At 50.2% G+C, this 24757-nt stretch overlaps 1 pseudogene; it reads left to right on the top strand.

Moving 5' to 3' along the window:
• Positions 1-3664: 3664 nt before the first annotated feature.
• Positions 3665-5568, top strand: LOC125758479 (uncharacterized; annotated as a pseudogene).
• Positions 5569-24757: the final 19189 nt, after the last annotated feature.

Below are 24757 nucleotides of genomic sequence, written 5' to 3'. Positions count from 1 at the left end.
CCCAGCCTAATCATGGCATTCAGCTCGGCTAACACAACCGTCTGGCAGTGGAACTGTCGGGGGTTCGCACGAAAGCGTCCGGTCCTCCAACAGTTCCTCACCGCAAGTGATCGCCCCGAGCTGATAGCCCTCCAAGAAGAGGGAAAGAACACGCAACTTGCTGGTTTCACAGCATACTTTTCAGAACGCGTAAAGCCTCAAGTAGCCACCCTCGTCAAACGTAACCTCGCGGTCCTGCAGCATAATTTGGATCCTACGTTCCCCGAACACGTATTGTTAGAAGTATTACCTCGAGCCGGGCGCAATCGTCGCACTAGTTTGTTTGTGCTTAATGTCTACAGCCCTCCACGGGCCCGTAAAGACGTTTTCGGACCCCTTTTCCTCAGTGCCCAGGAGCTAGCGCGAGGGCAGCCTCTCCTTATCACCGGTGACTTCAATGCGCATTGTAGTGAGAGGGAGACGTCAAGGCGGCCGAAGTGACCGTGCCGAAATCTCGCCACTTTTATTCGAAGGCCCTGGTACAAGCAGAGCGGCAGCGGCTGCCGGCGTCCAGCCTCCAGGAGCGTGAGCTCGTTCTCAACTGCTCGCGCCTCGAGCGCTAGGCATGAGCTGCGCGAGATACGCGACGCGGTGGTTGGAAAATGACGATGATGATGACGCTACAGATTACTCCCCCCCGCAGAAATGAAGCCGAAATGAATAAAAAACGATGGGAGCGTATATACAAGAATTTTGCTATCGCGAGACAAGAGGGTCCGTGAGAAGTCCAGGTCGTGAACGTGCAAGGACCTTCGGGAACCGCTAAGTCTCTGGCGGGCGGCTCTGGGAGAAGCGCAGCGGACGAAAAACCGGGCGAAAGTACGCTGTGGTCGTACCCAGGTGGATCCCACGGCGACTTGATGGGGCTTTTCGGTAGCGCACCGGTTGTCGCGAGTGAGCGCGGCTGAGAGGGGTACCCGCAGATGCAGTTGAGGGCGGGTGCAGATGTCGTTGCAGTCGTCGGCGCAGCGTTGACCACTGGGTCATATGACGGGAGGCGCGTCGACGCAAGTGCGTATCGGTCACATGACGACGCACGAAGGGCTGTCTCCGCAACGCATAAATACCCTTGACGGAGATGGCTGCACCGCGTGGTAGCGTTGAAGGGCGGGTGTGAAGCTTCTGCTGTGTTTGGCGTCGAGCGCGGTGGCTTCGTCGACGTAAAGTCGCGTGCGGTAGACATGTGTGGCGATTGGGCGTCGTTGCCGTTGCGAGCAGTGCGCCTGCGTAGCGGTCACTTGTCGGGTTGATGGCGTCCTGCATCAAGGACTCCGCAGGAAACCTCTGGTGAAACTGAGCAGGCGTGGTCTCTGCTGCAGGTTCGGACGACGAACCTGTGCTTGTGGAAGCCCCTACGGTGGTCGGCTCACGAGGGCTGGTGCGCAGGTCGGCATGCTGGATGTCTGCCTCTGTGGCTGGCGTGGCATATGCGGTCAGCTCTGGCGTATGCTGACCAGGCACGTCGTCCTCAGGCGCATCAGTCATAGTCGCAGCTTCTCGGAAGTTCGGCCATCGGTGGTTAGGGGCTGGGACTTCGGCTGCGAGAGACTGCGAGGGCGAGGCTGGTCGCTGCTGGCAAGATGCGCACAGTGTCGAGGTCGATGGAAAAACGGGTACGTCGGACATCGTCGCTGGCGATGCCTCCGCAATTGGGGGTCGTATAGCGGGCGTGACGATGTCCCTGTCTATGGCAGACTCCAGGGCGTGCGGCGAGGTAGCCGTCGTGGAGCTTGACGTGGCAGAAGTGTCATGGGCCATAGAGGTCGGGGAAGATGTGCAGATGGCCGACACGTCTGAAGGACCATGGGCCGAGGCTGTCGAAAAGACAGAGCTCTCAGTGGAGTGGTCGATGGCAGCAGGCACTTCCTGTACCTCGTCGGGCGGGTGGTCGGGCGCAGGAATCGATGCGCTGGTGGCCTGACGTGAGGTCGGAGGAGTCGTAGCCGGGGAAGGTAGGTCGTGGTCATGGGAGGGCTGCGGGCCGGGCGGTACCGCTCGCGTTGACGGAGGGGAAACCCGGAACTCACGGGTCCCCGGTAGCGGGCGGTACGTCTCGCCGTAGCAGGCCAGCACCGCAGCGCAGAAGTCGTCGTATGGCTGCGGGCTGGATGTCGTTGCGGCAGCAAGATGGTGTAGCTCAACCGGCAGCGCTTGGAGTAGGACGGCGTGCATCATCGGCTGTGCCGTGATGCCATTCAGTGCGAGAATAGCATCGAGCTGCATAAACCCCGCTCGGGGTTAGGCCGGGTGGAACGGCTTCACAGGCGGGCAGAGTGATGGCAACATGGCAGCGCCGCTCGTCGAAGGTCACCGTCCGGGTCACCAATTGTAGTGAGAGGGAGACGTCAAGGCGGCCGAAGTGACCGTGCCGAAATCTCGCCACTTTTATTCGAAGGCCCTGGTACAAGCAGAGCGGCAGCGGCTGCCGGCGTCCAGCCTCCAGGAGCGTGAGCTCGTTCTCAACTGCTCGCGCCTCGAGCGCTAGGCATGAGCTGCGCGAGATACGCGACGCGGTGGTTGGAAAATGACGATGATGATGACGCTACAGCATCATCGCGCTTGGGGCTACCACTACGACTCGGCCAAGGGCAGACGCCTCTGGAATGTCTGGCATACCCACCAGCTCACCCTTATCACAGATGTCTCCTACCCCACTAGGCTCGGTTCGGGCCTACACCGAGACACAACGCCAGATCTCGCCTTTACGAGCTCCGGAGTCGAAGCTTCTTGGTGTCATACTAACGAAAAATTTGGAAGCGATCACTTCATGCTCGAGATCGCGATAAAAGAGCCCACGAGGCAACGTACACGGCCGGCTAAGATGATAGACTGGGACCTTTTTCGCGCACACAGGAAAGAGCAGGACGCGCCTCCCACCATTACGAACATCAACGCATGGACAACCGAAATTGTCAAACAAGTGGCGGACGCCACGCAAACGGTCGACGTGGAAGACACAGTCCCTTACTGCGACCGTTACTACGCCCATCTCTGGAAGCGCAAGAAGTCGCTCGAGGCCCTGCTGTCCACTCGAAAATGGGACCGCGATATCCGCCGTCGGCTGGCGCGCGCCCACACAAACATAGAGAACTACGCAATCGGACTCACCCGGCAGAGCTGGTACAACATTTGTTGCCAGATGAACAAGACCCTTAACACTCGAAATACGTGGAGCCTTCTCAGACATCTGCTGGAACCAGCTGGAGGAAAGCTCCAAGCACGCCAACAGCTAGAGCGAATCTTCCACTTGTATCCTGGCACGCCAGATGAGCTCAAACAAGAGCTAATTGACACCTACATTCGGCCCGAACCGGCAACCAGCCTCCCCTTTTATCAGGGTTCGGACAATCCTACCTTAGACGCTCCGATCACTTTAGCTGAAGTCCGAGCAGAACTTAATCGCCTTAAGACCAACTCAGCAGCAGGCCCCGACCGCATTTCTAACACAATGCTTAGGAATGCCTATATTCATGCCCTCACCGACTACCTTCAAGAATGCTGGGCCAGCGGTACCATTCCGAAAGAATGGAAGTGCGCCAATCTAGTCTTTATTCCTAAGCCGGGAAAACCACCCACGTTGGCCAACCTCCGCCCCATCTTTATCACTTCCTGTGTGGGGAAGTTGATGGAACGCGTGATCCAGACTAGACTCCTTCGTTACCTCGAAGACAACCACCTCCTACCAGACACGATGTTCGGCTTTCGCCATCATCTAGCAGCACCGGACTTTATGCTTCTTCTTCATCACCAGGTCGTCATGCACGCACCCTTGACACAAAAGTCATTGTTGGTCTCGATGTTGCCAAGGCTTTCGACAACGTCCTCCACGAAGCGATTCTTCGACAACTACAGACCCTTGGCGTCGGACATCGTACGTATGCATACGTGCGAGACTTTCTCACCGACCGAAAAATAAAACTGGGCGTCGGCACGGCAAATTCCTGCATCGTCTCTCCTGGCAACCGCGGCACACCGCAAGGCTCCGTTCTGTCACCGCTGCTTTTTAACGTCGCACTGATAGGACTACCTAAGCTTCTGGCTGACATCCCCAACTTACACCACAGCCTGTATGCTGACGATCTGACTCTTTGGATCACGCAGGGCAGCGACGGCCAGATCGAAGAGGCTCTCCAGACCGCCATCGATCGTGTCGGTAGGTACCTCGATACAGTTGGCCTTAGCTGTTCGGCGACTAAGTCAGAGTACATCATCATCCCGTCCCCAGGACGACGTGCACTAAAGGTACTTCCTGAGATGAACCTCCAGGTCCAAGGTAACCCCATCCCTCGAACGGATCACATCAGGATTCTAGGCCTGCACTTACAGGCAAACGGCAGCAATACTATTTCGCTCCAACGCATCGTCAGTCGGTTGTACAGATCGGACGCCTTCTCAAGCGAGTCTCCAACAAACACCGAGGTATGCGAGAGTCCAACCTCCTGCGCCTCGTCCAAGCCTTCATCTGCTCCCGCATCACCTACTCTGCACCTTACCTACGTCTCACCCGCGCCGAAAGCGAACGGCTAGAGACGACACTTCGTAAAGCATACAAAACGGCCCTGAGTCTTCCCATGTCCGCAGCCACTCACAAACTTATGGCTCTCGGCATCACCAACACAGTGAGCGAGCTGATTGAAGCTACCCTCACCGCCCAATATGAGCGGCTGTCACTCACACACGCCGGCCGAGCGATACTGCAGCAAATTGGGGTCTCACCAACGAGGGCGGCCCCCAAATATGCAGACCTCACACCAGAATATCGTCGAAGTCTCTGCATCCCTCCCATTCCCAAGCGGATGCATCCAGAACACCACGCCGAGAGACGGGCCGACTGGGCACGTCAGTTCGAGAAGCGCTTCAGCGGACGTCCGGACGTCACGTATACGGACGCCTCTTGCCACCCCTCGAAGCCAGCGATGGTGGCGGTGGCCCTCGCCCCCTACCGTAGCTGGCACACAGCATGCAGCATTCGCAAAACAGAAACGGTCACCGCAGCAGAAGAGGTTGCCATCGCGCTTGCGCTAGCTGACCCTACTACCAAAGTTGTCATCAGTGACTCTCAACAAGCCATCCGCAACTACGATGCCGGCCGCATCTGCCGCCAGGCGTTACACATTATAATTTCTGCTCCCCCCTCTTCTACATCCCGTTTACTCCTTTGGGCTCCAGCCCACGAGTCGTTGAGCGGAAACGCCCAGGTGCACACACTCGCCCGAGATCTTAGCTGCCGAGCCGAGTGTAGGGTTCACCGCGCCGCTTCCCCTGATACAACTATGCCGCGCGACTCACTACTCACCACTTATACGGACATCCTCCAGTATTACCGACTCGGAAGATGCGTATACCCCCCTGCACACCACGATCTAACAAGACGTGAGGCCGTCCAATGGCGCAAACTACAGACAGGCAGCTTCCCACACCCCCTCTTATACAGCAGAATATACCTCCGAGCCAGAAGACCAATGCCGGCTCATCCAGCACGCGGTGGAGGCTGCGGTATCCCAAGGGATCCCCGCCGACCTCCTCTGAAATAGCACAACCAGCCTTCGTACTGGTCCCCTCTTTATTATTTTTTGTTGTTTGTTCTGGGAGCAATAAAGATACCACCACCCTACCACCACCGCAAAGCCCAATATAACTGCTGAAGAAGTAGTACCTTCGGCTGAATGCGTCGTCATCCTGGCACCACATTTCCGCGCAATGGGGAACTTCAAAAATTATTTCATTATTTAGAACAAACATTGTAATGATGAAACTTGCCATATAAGCAGAACTGGTTATTTGCTATCGATTGAGGTATAAAGCTGATTTTTATTTGCAGCATTACGTGATGTAAATTGCGTCTCAATGAGGACCATAGTGATAATTTTCTTATATTCGTGATTTGCAAGGTATATAAAGTACAGTGGTGTGAGAATATTGTTACCGCAAAATATACCATTTGTAGAGGAAATATTGACAGCTCAGATATTCATACATAGCGAAATAGTACAACAGGGAATGTGCAAACACAGATGAGTTTACCAAATTTTATGGAGGCGTACATGGCAGAAAAATTGCAGTAATGATACTGAGCTGCGAACGGCTTGCACAAATGCCTTTGATTAATATAGAAGCTAAATGTCATATGGAAACGAAAGAAAATGGTATTCTTAGAATAAATTTTCTGACAAACAACACTCGAACGACATTCTGCAAAATACAGACCAATAATTTCTTTCTCTCCAGAATAATCTAGCAATAGTTTTCAATGCAATAAATCAGCACATTTCTTTTCGAATAGAATTGCGACGGTCGCCAAATTGGCTGGGAGTTTTGGCGTGGAATTACCCTTTGCCAGCTGCTACTTTCCCCGTCACCACTGTAGAAATATCAACTAAGTGACGTGGAACGGAAATTTAGAGCGAAGTAGCTACAGCATTTGCTTTGTGAACATTTTTGATCACTTGATTAACGCGGGGTACGCTGTGAATCCAGTGCTCTCCTGGGCCCTGAAGCAGGGTCACGACCGAAAAATGAAACAAAAAATTGATTCAACGTTGGCAGTTCTTATAGATATCAGCAGTCTACGACGCGGCAATCCTTACGCGACATTCGAAAGCTCCGGAAACAGCTTCACACGGCTCCATTCCTCTGCCGGCTGCTGCACAGAACACGCGAGACGCTTTCGCCCACTCCCGCACAGCGGGAGTGGTCGAAATAAATAACTGAACAAACTCAGAGTCTAATGATGTACCATTTCATTTTTACTGCTGTGGCTCAGAATCGAGATGTGGAACAACCCATTAAGCGTACTGGGGTACATCATCCAGCGAAACCTGATTGACACGGTGTTGCTGCGACAACAGACTGGTCAGCCGACAGCACGCTTCCACACGGGAATTTCAGCATTCCAGTTGACAGAAGAAGAAGCACAGGTAGGTCGGCAATAATGTGACGGACAAATGTCGATGTTCTTATGGACGAGCTGTAAATTGAACACCTCTTTGATTTTGCGGCGTGTTTGCGCTACCGTCCACGTACGGAAATAAAAATTACACCATATCCCGCTAAAGGGGACCATGAGGCGATGCGAAGCCGGAGCACTTGCACGATCGCGTTCCGTTGGCGTTCGTTCGGCATGCTACCGACCTCGGGCATGCTACCGACCACGCGTCGTGAAACGCGAAGAGGAACACTACGCGCGTCGTGTCTTCCCTCTAGCCTGGCCGGTAATTCTTACAGGTCGAGCGGGGAATGCGGTCTACAGGCGTGCGAGAGGAGAGCAGCGTAGAAGGGGAGGGAGGGGTGGAGGGGACGCGCATGCGCTGGCGCTCATCGCGGCGCTGCGTAGGAGAGAATATCGGCATGTCGAGCCCAGATTTCAGAGGAGTCAACCGAAGCAAGCGCTGGACTGAACGCGCGCAGCGCTCTACCACTTGAAGGAGAGGAGACTAGAGGAGGAGAGTAGCGCATGCGCCGCGAGAGCAGAAGCGAAAACGCAGGAGAAGCGCAAGCAGGTGATGGTAGAGAAGTGGAGAGAGTAACGCGCAGCTGTTGGAGAGAGGGAAGGAGGAGAATTGCGCATGTGTAGTGTGAGTGCGGACTAGCACGTTGCCGCACATTCCCCCGAGCAAGAGATGCCTTCGCATCTAAAAAAACACTTGACCGTCATCATGTGAAGTCATGATGATGCCCCACGTCACCAAAATTTGTGATGTCATCATAACGGAACAGCATGACATCACAAGATAACGTCGCAAGTGACAATATGGATTAGTAAAAGGTGGGTTGATCCCGGATCAAGAGCAACAACAAATGAGGCGCGGAAAGCTTCAGTGGAGCGGTACACCTTTCGTGCGTGTTTAGCCACGTCAGTCGCCACCAAGCGCTGCGCTAACACGGTCGTGCGCACAAGTATAGGCCGACCGTACAATGTGAGAACACCAAAGAAACAGTGTCCTTATGAAGAACGCACACGAAGCATAGATGGGAGCGCGCCCGCGAGTTCCGCATGCCACCCACCTTAACAGAGTGAAGTTGCTCTTCTGGTATCCCTATAATATGCTTCGGAAAGTTGCTACGATGATTTGGGAAAGCTCTTGTTGCCCCAAATTCGTAAGCGTGTTCGGGATGCAGCTCCTGGAATGGCAGCCTGTGTAGCATGCACCTACTGTGGATTTCGCAACCATTCGGTTCTGGAAATTTTTACGCAAGACAAAACCACTTTATGAAGGATTTCAGAAGCAATTTAGGCAAGATTTACTAGAGAACAAGGGGTTGTAATGCACCGATGACATTTGAAAATGTTACAACGCATTGCCGCTTTCCATAAAATATGTCATTATTATCAGAGCTGAAGCTTCAAGGCTCCTACACTGGGAATTTTATGTATCGATGCTTGAATACAGCAGGCAAAGCTCGCAGCGCTACATGTTACTGTCAGTAGAAATGCATATCTGGTTTTAACATAATTTTTTTGTTCGTCAAAGTTGGACAGATGATTTTAACGATGTTCAGTTTCGCCGCAAGGGCGAAGCAATGAATGCGATAGCAAGAAAAGTGGCTTGTGATGGCCGCGCTGCTACGCTACAGAAACATCCTTTCCCGGCAGCAACTACCGCGCGAGCAGACAGCGAAATGGCAAGGCTCTCTTTGCGCAAATATTAGAAGGAGCGAGCGAGCTGGCCGACGACTTTTAAATGCGCCCGGTGTGCTCCTCGCGCCATCTCGCTGGTAATGTAGAAACGCGTATAAGCGCCTGCCGTCTCTGAGTGCTGCCAGTGGTAAAGGGTGTGTATATAACGCTCGCCGTTATATTTTTTTTCTTAAGTACTCTTATATATATATATATATATACAATCTTATACAGATACGGTGCATGAGGGCGGCGGCAAAACCAGCCGAGACTCTCCATATAATTGCTATCGTAATAAAATGTCTACTTAAAGTCAATTTTTCTACCACCCAGACGTTACTGTCTTGCATGGTTATCGGGTCTATCACAAGGCTTAGCCATAGCAGCCAGGCCAATGCGTCAAGTAAATCGCCAAGCGGTGAAGGTCTTGTCAAACGATAACCGGCACTGGGTCAAGAAGGAGGTGGAAATTTAGAAGAGGACACATGCTCCTCCATTCACGCAAATGGGGCTTCCAACGGGACCGACAGGTCACACGCATTCACGCTTACGTCGAATTTGCTCCCGGAATCTTCAAGGTCCCGTTTACATCCACGCGACCTTACCTGCAGAAGCTGGCCGTATAATGACGCTGGAGCGTGGCACACGAGCCCGGGTTGTCACGTTTCCATCTACTGCTAAGTGAATGATGGCGTCACTGCATGACCGCAGTCAACGAATAAGAGGAGTAAAGCATGTGGAGGTTGTCACGTGAACGTGACGCACTCCGTCTCCTACGGAACTTCAGAGAATGTAGAGGAGCTTCGTCACTCGCGAATGCTAGCCGAAGTGAATTAGGAATGTATGAAATCTGCAGGTAATATTCGCCACCTAGCGACTTAGTAATTGTCATTTGTGCTTCTTCTGAGAGGTTTTATGAGAAACCAATTTGAAGACTATAGTTGTACATTTTTCCCGATACACCGATTTTCACCTTCGAGAAAACAGCCGTCACTTGCAAAGTGTCCTAGTGAGGAGGCTTTTAATGTGGGAACAATGAAGCTTCCTGCTTTCAGTGGAATAACGAAGGTCCGTGGAAGCTGCTGCGAGCTCTATGCCATTTTCTCTATGAACAAATATATTCTAACTAAGAACCATTCATCTTGCTGAAATTACCCGGCTTCTTCATTCACGTTTCTGCTAAGTCTCATAATGATGACTGATCAGATTGTCTGGTAAAGTGAGTTGTTTTGCTGGGATTCAGTTTACCCTAATAGAACTACAGCTTGGGCAAACGTTACTGCAGTCCTAAATGACGATGTGTAAGTTGGTTCACGCAAACGGATTACCATGCTCGCTTGCCTCAGTGGAACTTTCGTTGAGAAAGTGTCCTTCCTTATCGGGCGAACGGTCTATGAATCTTTAGTCTGTGACGTTGCGGTGTTGTGTCTAATCTTGGCCTTACGTTAGGGTGTTTTTTGTATGCTTGCGCAAGTCTACATATTTGATGAATTTTGAAAATAAAGCTCAGTTGGAAGTTAGCGCTCTGTCCGCTTGTGTCGTTGTCGTGGTCCCTAGATGGCTAAACACAACACAGGAACACTGAGGACAACGAAATTTTTTTTACACAAGAAACAACTAGACAATATACACAAGAAGTAGTGAAAACAAGAAAATCCGACTAAATAAACAAAAATATCTTGTCCACACTATCTCTAAACTAAGAAAATATTTACAGTTTCGACACTGCTTGATGTCCTTGACATCAAGCAGCTGCTGAGACGACGACTTGTCGTGCCCGCGAAGTGCGTTGCTTCACAGGAGCACGACCGTCTGCTGCGCCGTCGAGTACCCGCAATTGCCGGTCACCGCCGCGTGAGGTACTTGCAGCGGCTGTGCCGCTCGTCATCTGGTGCGCGATCCTCGGAGCATAGTCGCAGAACATCTGCGCGACGTCAGGAGAAGGGTCTCGCTGGTGCGAGCTGGTCGCCGTCCTGGTCATGCCTCCCAGGTCACAGTACAGTTGCTGCGAAAAGCTGGGGCACTTTTCCAGGAGCTCTGTTGGCGGACCTCGGGCCACGACCACCGCCGCTCGTCCGCGCCTCTGCCCGTTCCAAGCGCACCCTGCTCTCTTCCTTCCCCTCGTCGGCCACGGCGCCTCCCGTGCGCGTTTTTCTCCCTCTTCTTTTCGTTTTTTTTAAATTCTCTTTCAATGCACGCTCTTCCTCTTTTTTTATTCTATATTTCTTCGTTTAATATCCATCTTTTCTCTAATTTCTTCTTTCTCCTCTTCTCCCTCTTCTCCCAGAAGCCTACGAACCCATGACAGTCGGTCTGCTCGGCCGTTTCTTTCCCCGTATTGCGCTATACCAATTCAACTCAAGATCCGGTTTTCGGTGCACATATCGGAAGTCGTGCATGAAGCTCTGGTCGCGTTAGCCCTCGAGTTAGGTTTAATTTGGCCGCCCACCGTAACGCACCTGCGAATATCGGTACGCATTCACTGCAGTATGGCAAACGTCTGGGACACGTTTATATGCAAGTTCAGACTTGTCAAGTTTGCTAAGTGTCCTGTTACTGCATACATTTCGTGCACTTTATTCTTACGCTGGGCATGTGCTGGCGGGTTTGCTGCTTCAACGTGGTGAAGAGCGCGATGACGTCATGGCTCGCCGCATTTTTGAGGAACTCAATGCGCTCTGTCGAATTGGACGTATCCATCAGAAGGACACGTCGAAATAGCTCCCCGGAAGTTATGGTATGTTTGTCTCCTCTACAAGTCTCACGGGCATTGCCTGACTTCAACGCTGCTGCGTCCTCCAGAATTAAAGGGCGACAACCCAGCTCGCTGGATAGTATTTTGGAGTTTGGGGCATAGTACGTTGTGCACAGATAAATACAACAGATAAGTAATATATGTCGATGCTTTCGTACACATTTTTTCCTTTCGTTTTTACTAGAGGAAATCGATAAATAAATTTTGAAGTAAACACAATGAAAATTTAGAATGATAGATAGCTCATCCATTGGTAGGTGTTCATTTTAAAAAGGCAGGACGCGCAAACACCGACGCAAAAAATAAGGGCACAGAGTGAACAGTTATTGATACGTATCAATCCCTGCATAGGTGTACAGGGATTGATAGGTTGCGCCTCTTTCCTGGGAATGCCCAAATAAGTTGTGTCTACCTTCTTTCCCGCCGCTACACGATTTTTCAATTCGAAGCGGGGTTTGTGGTGTCTTCACTACTCTCTCGTGTCCGTGTTTGCACGCCCTGTTTTTTTAGTGGCCCCCAAACAGCCCCTGAAACTAAGAAAAAACAAGGGCGCTATTCTGTCTTGGCTTTTCTTTTTCGCGCACTTCTTGACGCCAGAACATTGATTAACGGTACGTGATTAGGGTACATATTCTCGATTGGTCCATAAGCGGCAAATATCAGTTGTGAATTGTCTCATACCCTGCTTTACCATGCAGTGGCTCAGCTGTTCTTCCTGGTCTCGCATGGTCATCGTGCGCGAGCGCCTGATTTCATTTCATTTTTTTGTACTCCCGACTGCAAAGTGGAGGTAACGGCGTGTAGCACAAAAGAACGAGGTCCTGATAGGCTCAACGCCTAGGGCTGATATTCAACGCGTGCTTTATGAAGAAATGAGTGGCGAAGAGATATCAACTGTAAAAAGGGTAGTGACTGCGAGAAAGATACTACTCCCTCGTTTTTGTACTCGTGGTTTAGGGGCCCTTTAAGGATGACAAAGGAACCAGATTATTTTATTCTTCAACGGACGAACTCTTTACAGCGGAGGCGATGCAGCTCTCCAGTAAAAAGACGAGCCGCTTCCATGGTTTTTAAATATATTTATTGCGGTAGCAGTTATATGGACACTGTCGTCGGATTTTCACCGTCGCCTTCATGTTCCGTATAAAGTTCAAATCGATTACATCCCGCCGCGCATCCTATGTTCTATCCGCGAGTAAAGCTCGCAAGCGCTTGGCGAGGAAAGCGGCTGAAGCACAGTTTAGACAAGCTGCCCATTTCCGTCGCGCGGAGTGCGCGTGCGATAACATCATCCCGCGTTCGAGGTCCGCTGTCGATTGCTCCTCAAGCAGAGAGGAAGCGCCCCGTCCGTGTTTCGCTGGGCGAAGGAGCATGAAGGGACGCCAGGGTTGGGGCAGCGCTTCCTGGCTGAAGCAGCCACTGTGATTCTGGACTATAAGTGCGCAGAGGCGAGCGCTGGTGCGCGCGCTATCTCGGCAGACGCCCGCACACGGCTCGTAAGGCTCTCTACGCGCTGTGATCTCGTCCCTTCGCGTTGAGACCACTAAGACGGCAGATTGCACGAAAACCGCTTCTCTCCCGGGAAGCGGCTGTATTCCCATACACGAGTGTTTTGGAGAGTTACGCGAGATCGGATCCAAAAGAGTTAGCTGCTAGCCTTATTTGTATAACGTTACGATTTGTTGCCATCGCATTCACTTTGCCATGTCAGCAAAACTGTGGCTTTGCTAAAAAATTCAAGGGACAAATTTGTCTCCTCACCAGCTCTCTAATGGTGTCTCCTCACCAGCTCTCTAACGCTGCCACAGATCCGTTCAACTCCGCGCCGTTCACGCGCACCGCCAGAAGTGGAAACAGCGGCGCGCCAGCGCCGGCGATTTCTGAGCCAGCGCACAGGTCTGCTGTAAATGCACTCTTTCACCGACCGGTCGTAGTCACCCAGGGCCGTGCGTGCGTACCTCGTTCACCTAGAGGCGTTCAGCAGATCACTCATCGTTTTGAACGTGCTGTGGTCTCGTATTTGTGTTTGCGTTGAAGTCACAGACAGCTCGAAGGTCACTTTGTTCGCAGCAGCAGCCACGTAGACAAGAAGTGAGCTGCTAGCCTTAGTTGGTATAACATTCCAGTTTGTTCTTGTCAAATTCATCACTTCACACTTGCAGCGAAACTGCGACCTTTTCTTGTTCAAGCTTCGAAATGCCTTTTTTCGCATGCCCGTGCATTTGCATTCAGGCAAAATATTGCCTTTGATATTGGAGTTCGGTAAGTATTCAGGGGTGTGTGAAAAGCACCAACGACGACAAATTCCTAATTATTCGGGAGATTTTAGGCTAGCAGTGACACTAAGTGCTACACTGAGAGGTCGTGCCTCTAACATCAGAAATTTCGGCAATATTTCAGCACGAACGACGGCGCGGTAAGCAGAAAGGATATCCTACATAGAATAATGCCCACACAAGCGACGCGCTATCTCTTGCACCTGAGGAAGCAACTGCTGACTGCTTGATGTTTCGTGTCTCTAGGCACGGTAGTAGAACATTAGCATGCGCTGAAGGAAATCAGGGATGCTTTCATGCTAATTGCTTACGTAAAATAGCCAAAAAAGGCCATGTAATGCTGGCCTTTGTAACGACAGCCATTCGAAAACGTGACAGTAGCAAACTATAACGAAACCGGCGCGTCTTTATGATTTTATGCTGGCTCTTTGACCAGCCGTCGCAGAGCGCACATATCATTTTGAAAAAAGGTCGACTGGGCCATTCCTTCACATCCTGCCTAAAGGGCAATTTACAGTCACATGCGGTACCTAAATCACATTTTGGTTCTGCCATGAATAGTGAGGAAATTCACATACGGCACTAATAAAGAGCTCATGTCTTGCCCTGGCGCCCACTACTTTAACTGCTGTATTTGGTTATCTTTACAGATCCGATACACAGACAATTACAATCCTCTGTATCAAGTACAAAGATTGATCGTTTACAACTGGTTCTATTGGGGTTTGTTGTTACCTGTGAGTATTGGACTGATCACATCCACCTTCGTACTCCTGCCTTCCATGGAAATTTTCAACGAAGCCCGGGAATTGCAGTTGATGACTGGTGTATCAGGATGCGTTTATCTTGGGACACATTTCATCTTTGATCTGCTGTTTTACCTGGTGCCGATGGCAGCAATTTACTTAGGATTCGCTGTCATCTACAACCTCTCCAGCAACACACAAGGTAAGAACTATATACACATGACGTACAATAAATTGCCGTGCACTTCACCATTCCTGACTATGGATAGAGTACGCCAGTTATGCAAAAAATTACTCGCCCTGTAAGCACCATATTGAAACGCCACGATGGCCACCTAGCAGTAACCTCAGATTGTCACGTGGTGACGAGAAATTACTGTCTTGTTTGCAAGCCGCGGCAGTTTTGCCAACCATTACGCTGAGACCAAATGGCAGGTCCTTACGTTATCCTTAATGGCTTTGCATTCCTCCCTACGTAACATCCGTGAGCCTTAACGTGTCGTAGACATTGTCACGATACAACTTCGAGCATAAATGTAGACGTCACAGCAGTTCAAGGAGCAACTTTTAATTTTGTACATTTCCTGCAATTTCCAGCCGACATACAAATATCGTGATGCTTTGTTGTTGCTGCAACGTACGCATTTGAGAATACGAGCTAGGTGTTGCTTTCCCGAGAAAAGGTATAGGGCTACGACCTCACGAAATATATGCTGATAATTGTTATAAGAAGTGCACGCAGCACCACATGTGATTAGTTTTTTAATGCTCTAACAATGCAGAAGATTATACCAGTCACTCTTTAGTGTTGATTTCACTGTACGAGCCTCCGCTGTTGTACAGTGTCTACTGTACATGGCTGCAGTTTAGAACCACGCGTTCGAACCCGGCTGCGGCGATTGTCTTTTGATGGAGGTGAAATGCTAGAGGTCCATGTACTTCTCTTTAGGTGCGATTTGAAGAACACCCAGGTGGGCGAAATTTTTGGAGCCCCCCATTGCAGTGTGCCTCGTAATCATTCGTGGTTTTGGCGCGTGAAAACCCAGATATTACAATTATTTCTATAACTTCAGAGTATTGCATAGCCTGACCGAGAGAGCAGACAAAGAGACCAAAATTGTCTGCTCAATCATTTATGGGCAACCGTACAGCAAGAGATGTTGATATAGGCAACCTTTCGGCAGCTGCTCGCTTAAAAAGACCAGTCCAGAGGCTACTATAACAAATGACAGTGGAACAACATTAAAAATTATTTCTGCGTAACAGCTTCCGTTATAGAACTCTTGACAAAAAAATTGCGCAGCCTGCGCAAGGCTGGGTCATGGCAGAGCTGGTAAGCACTTAGCTGGCCCAGGCTTAGCTACACTTTTACCCTCTCACCTGTCTCTTTCTCAACCCTTGCTACTCTATACTATACATGGCTACGCTTCCTCTCTTCGTTGTCATTTTTTGTCTGTGTCTTTCTATCTCTTTGACTATTTGTTTCTCTGTCTTTTGATCTTTTTCTATCTTTCTTGTCTTCCTTGCTTCATTTATTTGTCCATATCTTTCTTTCTCGCTGCGTAGTCGTTCTCTCGACTTCCATGTTTTCCACTTCCCGACCATTTTAGCCCTGCTTTAAAACTACTATTGGCCGCGAGATCGACTTGTAGGTGGCAGCACCGTCGCCGCGTTAGTGTGGAGAGGCGTCCGGAGGCGCGTATACAAATGCACACAGCGGCGCTTCGTTATGAGCGGTTTGAGGTGATTGTCGGCGAATAAACAGCGTTGATTGCAGCTTACTGGTAACATTTACGCTCTTCATTGTTGAATCGATGCACGAAGATCATCCAACGTTACTATTACTAGTGAGAGAAGCTCAATATGCCGATGAAAGCGATGCTCGCCCTGGATGACACTGCGCTTACGCACTATATACCGTTTTTTGTTGTTTTCTCTGTACGTGTTTAGCTTGTGTTTTGTGTACTAGGCACTGCAGTAGCACGACTGAACTGCTTAAGGGTTTACTTCTTGTTCACTTGTATACCAGCTCATATTCATGTGCAATGAGTTCAATAGCACTGTTCACACGAATACACATATATACGCAGGTAAATGTTTAGCAGAGAGCTTTCATCGATTGGTTACGTGCACGACAGTGATGCAACAAAGGTCCGGTTATTATATGCAACAGAGTCTTCTCTTTTTTTTCAAACTAATAATGTCCGCTGCCTTCCATCAACTTACAACAACTCCAAACAAACGCTCAAGATAATGTAAAAAGAAATGATGAGGTTTTGCGTGTAATTATAGGACATAAACGTAAGGCACGCCATCGGGAATAATTTTGAACATCTGGGTCCTTGCAAGCGTACCTATATATCTAAGCACATGGGTGGTTCTGCACAAACTTGGCTCCAGGTTAAAATTGCGCGCGGCAACTCCGTTTTATCACTGCCGTGTTATTTCATTGTCTGTTTTTTCTTTTCTTCTTTAAGGGACAGTTTGAGTACCGAAGTCTTAAGCTTCACTTGATAGAAATATTTCGCTATAGTGGGACCACGAACGTGCAATAAAATGACATCTTAAGCAAAACTAAAGCTCATCATGAACTGGAGTGCCGCATTTTTACACCTAACAACAACGCGAAAGCGTATGAGCCTCGTTTTTGATTACCACGGAGTCGCTAAAACGCTGCATTCACACACTGTTTAATGTTCCTCATGTTTGGGACTATGCCAAGCGCTGCTTAGGGTGTGCTTGAACCGGAAAGAGGCACCAACACTGAAATGATTCTGGCAAACGAAGGGTACAACACCAATACACAGCCCTCTCGAAAGTCGCACTCACTGATCTTATTGCAATGCGCATGCAGCCGAGCAAGTTCATTTGCTTCTGTACACCATGCTAGGTATACGTACGAGCAGTTAAACACGCGCTAACATAACAAAAAAAAACCGACATTTGAGAACGTGCAGGACGTACGCGCACATACAAACATGACGTGGCTAGCAGACGACGCAGGGAGTAATGCACACTAGGCGCGCTTCAGATAGTAGCCGCCAGGCGGCGACTCTGCTCGATCTCGCGGCCAATAGTTGGTTCTAGTTCACTATTCGCCGCGAGATCGGGCTATAGGTGGCAGCACCTTCACCGCGTTTGTGTGGATAGGCGGTCGGCGGCGCGTATACAAATGTACGCAGCGGCGCTTCGCCGTATGCGGTTTGAGTCGATTGTTGGCGAGTAAAGCGCGTTGACTGCAGCCTACTGGTGATGTATGTGCCCTCCATTGCCACATCAATGCACGCAACCGTCCTAACACACCTATTAATTGTGAGAGAAGTGCAATCTGCCAATCAATGGAATACTGGCCTTCAGTCACATCCGTGTTTTGCCCTGTGCTCGGTGTTTTTTCTTGCTTTATTTGCATGTGTTTAAATTGTGTTTTGCCTATACCACAATATAAACTGTGTTGCGCGACTGAGCCATTGGAGTATTAACTTCTTGCTATAGCGGCTACAAAGAAAGAGAACCTGTATTCTGCGTAATTAGATGAAGTATAGAACTCTCTGCACTCTGCTTTTCTGTTTCCATGAATACGCGTATTGCTGTACAAATGCGTGGCTTCAGGTCTTTTTTACCGCTTACCATCCTCTGCAGACGCTAGATCATGCTTTGCGGTATCACAAGGATTTCCAAATCGCCAACACATCACGAAATGGTGTCACTAAAATTCTGCATTCACACCTCGACATTTAGTACTTTTTTTTCGTTTAGGACGACGCCGAATGAACTATGTGACGTGCTTGAACGAGAAAGCAGGTACCCACATTGAAATGACTTTGGCGAATAGGACGGTACGATGGTTAGAACTAGCGCCAAACCGACACGGGCGTGTACTCACTTATTAAAGTGCATAGAAGTCTCGTAAGACGAAATGCTTATGTATATCGTGTAGGCATACGTACAAGCATTTGATACAGTGCTAGTAGAACGAAATAAGCTGTATTCTGAAGACGCGCATGACGTACGCACACATGCGAACACGGTGTGGCTAGCAGACGACGCAAGGAGCCATCCACACCGGGGGGTTTCCTCCGCTCGCCGCTAGGTGCCGACTCTGCTCAATCTCGCCACGAATAGCGCGTGTGTGCCACAGAAATTGCGCGAATACGACTACACAACACGCTGGCCACTAAAAGTGATCAAAGGAACACAAGGGCGGCAAACACTCATTAGGGGCCGCACGTTTCGGCTTCTCTTGTTAACAGTCTGTGCAGATCGCTTGGGCAGTGATTGAGCGCGTGCCGGTTTATGGAGAAACCAAATTTCTGTCTACGACACACGGCAGACCTCGACCTTTACTGTTTTGCTTTAAAACACAATTCTTTCATGATTCAAAAGATGGAAACGACGGACAAAAAACTGGCGCGAGATGTTCGTTTTACGAGGACGCATTTCGATAGAGCAGAAATGCTAGAGGCCCGTGTAGTGTGGGACGTTAGTGCACTTTAAAGAACACCAGATGATCGAAATTTCCCGAGCCCTCCACTACGGCATCTCTCGTAATCATATCTTGGTTTTGGGACGCAAAACCCCCGATATTAACATCATTATTCTGAGTGGCGCATTCATACGCAGTTGTAAACGTTATATGAATGAATTCCTTCCCACGCATGTGCTTTCCGTGATGTGATTTAGTGAGAGCTGCGATCGCTAAACTCACCGCAAAACTCCGCATGAGGACAAGGCTTCCACCGTGGCATCTCGCAAATTGACTTTAACAACACCGGCCGTCACACCGGCCGCAGTGCATGTCACCACGGCAGCTGCAACAGTCAAGAGGCTTTCAGTTCCTAAAGACACTCGTGTGTTCTGAGACCTCGAGATAGAGAGAGGCAGAGAGAGAGATATGAAAACATATTTTGCAAAAAGAAAAAGAGTGTAGGGCTCAAAGCATGACCCCGCTACATGGCCGGAGTTCCTTGTCCGGGAAAACGCATGACGAGACCCCGTCTCGCGCCCGTCTCACCGGAGCCCTGTGAGACTCCCGCGAGGAGCAGTTGAGGAGGGCAGTCTCCCATGACTCTCGGGAAAGGGTAAAAGAAGGGGGCATGTGGTAATTTTTGTTGCGTTAGCTACACTTGCCTAGCCGGAGCCGATTTCGCGTGGTACCTCATAAGCCGTGCTGCACATGCGCGAGGAATCAGTGATGTCACCCAGCTGGCTCACCGCTCTCCGCCACCGCGATCTCACGCGCCCTCCGCCACCGCCGCGCGCGACTCGCCGACTCGCCGCTGCTGGTCTGCGCATTCGAGAGTAGGGACGTCGTAGCCATGGCAGACACACTGGCGCCAGCACGCACGCAGCTATTCGCCTTCGATGTGCAGTCGCCGTATGACAATGCACTGGAGCCGATTGATAGCGCCTCTGACTGGCGTTTGCAGCTGGGTAACGCCATGAAGAAGGAGGGCGCAAATGCTGCTCAACGGCGCAGAACAGCCGAGAAGCTTATCTCATCGGATCCCGAAGTAGTTGCCTGGCAATTAGCGGTTCAGCGTACGAAGAATGAGCAGAAGAAGGCTAATAATCCTAGACAACCTGGAAAGCTAAGAATATTCAGCTGAACCTTTGCTAACGCTACGTATATCCTGGCTTAGCCGAGCTAAGCCACTGCAAATTTTTTGTACATTCACACGCCTTTTGGAAGACAAGTCTCCCCACAATGTGTGCACCGTCCATCCGTGTTCGGATTGAAATGTTGCATAATTGCAGGACAGAGTACAGTACATGTCTGCAAGCGCCTTAAAGCTCGCTCCTCCGCCTTACTCAGCCCCTCTGGAGGAGACGGAGAAAGACGGTGAGTGTCGCGATAATGTAAAATATTTCTCTGAACCGCAGCAGCGGTTTATTTGCGTCAAAGAGCTAGGGTGAGCATCCCAGTCGGTAAGCGCTCGGGCGGCAGCGACCGCGGCCTCATTATTTCCTAAGCCATGATTGTGAAGAGCCCATATTATACGTTTTGGGGTTGGATCAGCAGCAGCCCATCTCAGAAATTGGCTGGCTAAGGGGGATATCTCCGCTGCCATGTAATGAGCGCATGCTTTTCGAGAGTCCGTGATTATGATTCTCGAATGGGGATCCGCGGAAGCAAGCGCTATCGCTACTTCGTCAGCTCGATCTGAATTCAAGCCCATTGACGTGCTTTTCCTGGTGAACTACAGCGAAACGTCTTTGCAGGCTAGTTGGTTCATACTTGTAAACTCGACTTGCTACGCAACCAGCAGGAATGAAGGAGGGAGACAGGAAAGAGCGCAGGACAGAACTGCGTGCAGACAGGACTGCGCTCTTTCCTGTCTCCCTCCTTCATTCCTGCTGGTTGCGCAGCAAGTTGAGTTTACAACTACAGCGGTCATTGTCACGTTATCTCGGGAGCACTTGCAATGCGGAATGGAGTTGGGAGAGAGAAATAAGAGAGTCGGGAGACCATGGTGGCATGGCAAAAACACTTTACCGCACACACCACGCCAAACAAAATTAACACACTCGAAATTTACAATAAAAGTTTAAACGTGCGAAAATGTTAAGCTAGTGCGCAATCACTAACTAATCTCACAAAGCGTTCGAGCTATGCTTAGCTCCCCTAGCCCGAAAGTCTGGCGACTATGGCGCCTAGTCTGTCGCTATCCAAATCTTACCGTTCTTACTGTTCGTGGGGTTCGCTGACTCGGTTCGGTGCCAAAGTCGACGCCCTGTCCTGTCGTCGAAGCTCCGGTCGACGTCTCAGAGTCGTCGTCGCTGATGAGCCGCCTCGCTGATCGTCTTCATCACCGATGCTTCGTTCTGCGTCGAGAACATCGGTCTGTCCTGGTTAGGCCTATCTCTCGGCTTCTCCTCACTGCCACTGGATGAAACTGCCGACGTGGCTCTCCGGGGATTGTCAGTGGGTTGCAGTCGTCTTGTCGAGCTGGGGTAGTGCCGCAGATGCCCTGAAACCTGCTGTGATGAGGCTGCCGCAAGCCCGGGAAGCCTCGCTCGGTTGACACCAAGGTCGAAGGCCATCCCCCGGGACTCTCGTTCCGCTACCTCCAGAACTGGGCTCTGCTGTTCTTGTTGCGGGTGCGACGCTTGCTTGCACCACCTTGCTCTTCTGCAACTCCCACCGAACAAGGACTACTCCGTGTACTGCGGTCCCTCACCTCAGCTCGGGTGGCGTGGCACGCACCTTTCTCCGGCCAATGGCGTGCATGGACGTGGCGGGAGTGCACACCATCAGGTACATTTCCATTGTCCTCATACTATCGACGCATTCCGCCGTCCGGCACGCGCCCCGTGCCCCTTTACTCATGACAGCCATGTAAAATCCCTTGGGTGACGGCGCTGGTACGTCTACGCATTAAGCACCAGGTCGGGAGCCGTGTTGCCTTAAAACCTCCACGGCACCGACGTCTACGAGTGGTTCAGCCTCTGCGGACGTGTCAGCACCAGGTAATAGTAGGATCTCACTACAGTGCTTGTCAACGTCACCTTTTCGCTCGACGGAAAGTTCGAGTGTGTTCCACACACAGGCAACACAAAACTACAAGATGAGACAGTTTGCAGCGAAACATCGGCTACCACTGCGGTTCCAAACATAGAAACACAGACTACAAGCCGAGACCAGTTGAAGCAAAACATCCACGGCCACTATGATTGCACACGCAGGAACACAAGACTACAAGCTGAAACAGGTTGAAGCAATATGTCCGCGATGCTTCTTTTTGTAGCCAGCTCGCCGCCATTACCGAATTGATGACTGCCACGGTGGCGTCCAGTGAACATTACATCGGTTATATTCGGGACATCCCATTAATCTGCTCGACGCAGACGAAAGAAAACGAAGTCTGACAGAGTTGGGACAAGCTCAACAGTGTCAACAACGATGAGTTTAGCACGCCCGCATCTCTACAGTCTGTTTATACGATCATAAAAGAGTGCCGCCACTTAAAACCGGTAAAATCGGAAGCGTTGCATATGAGGTAATTTCAGGCGAAAAACGTACAGTTGCGTAGTTCACTGGCGAAAAGGCGACGAAAGCCTGCTCTAGCGCCTCATCCACACCACTTTCAGCACCTTTAAAATACCGCAGTGACTTCATGTTAGCACGCACCCTTCGCTGTTTATTTCGGTGTCTTGGGTTGTCACCCCCAAAATCTGTTAGCACCGCTCGGCGCAGGTCGCGCCGCAGTGTTTGGGAAGCTTCGCGATTTTTAAATGCGAATGCATTTCTTAGTCGGGCTATGTCAGGCGTCGGTTGGTGTCCGCGCGCCTCTCTCCTCTCACTCTCTCTCCCATAGCGACAGCTGCGGGCGCGCGCTTATCCTCGCCCCTAGCAACCGGAGCAGGTGGTGCGGGCGGAGTAGCGGAGAGTGAGTGGAGAGGAGGAGCGCGCTCTGGCGTGTGAGGGCGCTCGCGTCGCGGGAGCTCGGCGGAACTCCCGCGTGTGTGGAGAGTGTAGGAGAGGGTAGGTGCAGTGCTTCGCCGCTCCTTCTCTCGCCATTCGCCCTCTCTCCTCCCTGCGCCACCGCCTCAATGCAGTGCGTTTGAAACAGTGTTCTACACGTTCCTCTAAAACAGGAACGAAGGCTCGTTCCCCTTTCCTTCCCAATTTAAAACGCGTTCCCGTTACAATTTCCTTCATTGCGAAAGGAACGCGTTCCAGTTACTTTTCGAAAATTGGAACGTGTCGTTACTTTTACGTTAGATTTGAATTTTTAATCAAAATGTAGTGTCGGATAACCCCGGGGCGAAACAAGGGGAGCAATTTAAAGCTAACAGCGAGCTACATATATTTTACTAATTTGATATCGCCGGCAGTAAGTTATACGTAGATAAAATGAATCTAAAGAAACCCTCCTTGACGCATTTTTTAGACACCACCGGCCGTACTACAGACATGTCTTACAGCAACTTTCGTGCTCCTCTATTACAAGTTCAACTCATGGGGTATACTATACGCGTCAGTCTTCAAATGCGCCGTCATAATACTGCGCTTCAGATAGCCAAACAGAAAGTCCCACACATGCACCAATATAAGTAGGTTTCTTGCACAGGAAACCACATCGAAAAGAACGACACATAGGCGTTATGAGTGCTGATTCAATACCGCAGTGTGAGTAGAAAATAATATCCTGGATACATATTCGCAAATTAGTAAAGTCCCTTGTTCGCACTCCGCAAGAGTCGAATCTCCATGTTGGTATCAGACTGAGGAACCTGTTTTCTCGTCAGCACTTCGTTGGCAACGTTGAAGAGCCGTTCCTTCAAGTGCTTGAGGATACTGCCGTGTTGTACACAAATAGGGACAAGTCAACCGTGGTCATAGGGGCGAGGGAGGTTCAGCGGGCGCAACAAGACTGTAGCGCTGGACATAGGTCGGCAAAAGACCTGGAGCCTCACTCACTCATTCATGAAATATATTTTGCTCTTAGGGGCTCACTTAAACTCAGACTCAACAAAATTTTCTTCAACCGGACTCACCCGGACTCAGACTAACTGAAATATTTTTCAGCCGGACTCACTCGTACTCAAATACACCAAAATATTACTCACTCGGACTCACTCAGACTCAGACTCACGGCTCTATCTGGGTCTGAGTGAGTCGACTCATGAATCTATTAGCGTATAATTGCCTTTTTTGAACATGGTGTAAATGGTGTTTAACACCAATATTTCGCATAATCGGCGCTGTACTTGGTTCCTTTTGATCTCGTACCTTCAAATACGAGTCATCAGTGGTTGCAATCCAGTAAAGACATTTTCATTGAAGCATATGACTCGAACGAGATAGTTTTATCAAGAACCTCCCGTCAAAAAGTTTGCGGGGAGGAGGTGCCGTGACCTCCCCCCCCTCCTTAACTCACTCCTCTAATTAACAAATATTGATCTGGCGTATGAACATTAGTGCGTTGAAGTAAGTGTTAGTCGGCGCGAGTCTAGATGTGATATAAGTCTAGTAGATAGAACCATAGGTCGGCAAAAAATATGGAGCTCACTCAGACTCACTCAAGAAATATATTTTTCCGTTAGGGCTCACTAAGATTCACCAAAAGTTTCCTTAACTAGACTCACTCGGACTCAGACTCACTAAAAATGTTCTTAATGGGATACACTCGGACTCACCCAAAATATCACTTACCCGGAGTCACTCAGACTCACACTCCCGGCTCGATCTGAGTCTGAGTGAGTCTCAGTGAGTCGACTCATGAGTGAGTTTGCCGACCTATGGCGCTGGATGTACGCGTATCATTTATTGCATGACAGGCGTTATCAGTGCGGCGGCTGACGAACTGAACTATAATAAAAG

Source organism: Rhipicephalus sanguineus, chromosome 5, assembly GCF_013339695.2.
Source record: "Rhipicephalus sanguineus isolate Rsan-2018 chromosome 5, BIME_Rsan_1.4, whole genome shotgun sequence".
Lineage (NCBI taxonomy): Eukaryota > Metazoa > Arthropoda > Arachnida > Ixodida > Ixodidae > Rhipicephalus > Rhipicephalus sanguineus.
The sequence above is the reverse complement of the archived record's forward strand: the minus strand, read 5'-3'. Positions and strand labels throughout refer to the sequence as shown.